Here is a 1,702-nt window from a genome sequence, read left to right on the forward strand (position 1 = left end):
GAGTCCAAGTGATCTCATTGTTCAGTTCCCACCTATGAGTGAGAACATGCGGTGTTTGGTTTTCGAAGAGGAGGCTTCTTTTTCAGCATCTGGAGCTATTGAGATCTCTGGAAAGATTAAGCTCTCTCTAATGGATGGGCTCCAACCTGGCACACTCAGCGGAGAGGGATCCACTCATCCGTCATCAACATAATGTGATCCTCCCTGCACTTCACAGCATCCTCTTGCTATTGAAAAGGCTTTTTTTGCCTTCTCAAGTTTCTTTGTCAACAGTCTACAGGAAGAAGCTCAGGCTACCACCAACAGAGGTGAATGCAAGCTCACGTTTTATTTCTGACTGCTTAATCACTGCCTCGATCACTGCTCAAGCTCTGCCTTTGTTTCCAAAGGTTACATGTGGGAAAACTTCTTTTTCTATGCTGAAATTAATAGGGAGGCTAAGATTAGTCCACTGATAAGCAGAGCCTTAAAACTCACATAGAGAAAGAACTTTGCTGGAGTGTGTGTGAGTGAACCACTAAGGAATCAGATAGTGTGATGGTAGTTATCATTGCAGGTTAAGACATTTCTACAAATATTTCGACACCTCCATATACTCACTCCTCCCTCCCTGAGTCGACAAGAGAGGAAGCTCAAAAAAAAAAAAAAAAACAGAAGCTTAAAACAAACAAACAAACAAAAAAATGTGGGTTCATCAGAGGTGGTAGGGAAGACAGAAACATGGGAGGAGCAGCTGGGCATGGTGGCTCAAGCCTGTAATCCCAGCACTTTGGGAGGCCGAGGTGGGTGGATCACCCGAGGTCAGGAGTTTGAGACCAGCCTGGCCAACATGGTGAAACCCCATCTCTACTGAAAATACAAAAAATTAGCCCAGTGTGGTGGTGCGCACCTGTAATCCCAGCTGTTCAGGAGGCTGAGGCAGGAGAATTGCTTGAACTCAGGAGGCAGAAGTTGCAATGAGCTGAGATCGTGCCATTGCACTCTAGCCTAGACAACAAGACCAAAACTCCATCTCAAAACAAACAAACAAACAAACAAACAAACAAACAAACAAACAAAACACGGGGGGAGCAATAAAAAGGAATCCATGCTTTGATTTTTTTTTTAAATGAGAGGAAGGGAGGGCTGCTCCCTCTCACTTCTCCCTGTCTTGTTGTTCTTTTAAGTAGCATGTGTCACTCTGCATATATCCTGTCCATGTGTTTTCTTTTATTATTATTTGTCCATTTACCTAGAATGAAAACTCCATAGGAGCATGGCTATAGTGTCTTGTTTATTGCTGCCTCTCCAGGGCCTGAAACAGAAGTAGATAGACAGAGCCTAAAAAAAGTAGGCAGTCCATAAACTTTGCTGAAGGAATGAGTGAATGAATGAAGACCCCAAGGATGGACCTCAGGAAGGTGAGCCTGGGCAAAGGTTTTCAGTCCTAGTCCATCATGACCACATAGCTGGAATACATTTATTTCACTTTGTCAGAAGAATTAGAGATTCATTTGGGGAAACAAGCATCCTTTAGAGTTACAGACATCTCTGAGGGGTAAATGGCTGTTCATATCTTACATCTTACCCTGATCCTCACTCTATTTGCTTTCCAAGAACATGGAGCTAAGATCCCAGCACTGAGAAGGTGGGCATTCAGAGCAGGGGAGCATTTAGGTGTAGACAGCCTCAGTGACTCCTGGGTTTAGGATCAGTGAGATAA

At 43.8% G+C, this 1,702-nt stretch overlaps 1 long non-coding RNA gene across 1 annotated transcript in view; it reads left to right on the forward strand.

Annotated features, from left to right (window-relative positions):
• LOC105520508 overlaps positions 1-1,183 on the forward strand; it is a 12,034-nt gene extending 10,851 nt beyond the window's left edge. Inside the window, exon 3 of the long non-coding RNA XR_001003144.1 lies at positions 74-1,183. This is a non-coding gene — a long non-coding RNA (uncharacterized LOC105520508). The remainder of the gene's footprint in view (positions 1-73) is intronic.
• The last annotated feature ends 519 nt before the right edge of the window (positions 1,184-1,702 follow it).

The sequence above is a fragment of the Colobus angolensis genome, unplaced genomic scaffold, assembly GCF_000951035.1.
Source record: "Colobus angolensis palliatus isolate OR3802 unplaced genomic scaffold, Cang.pa_1.0 Scaffold380, whole genome shotgun sequence".
In the NCBI taxonomy this organism is placed as follows: Eukaryota; Metazoa; Chordata; class Mammalia; order Primates; family Cercopithecidae; genus Colobus; species Colobus angolensis.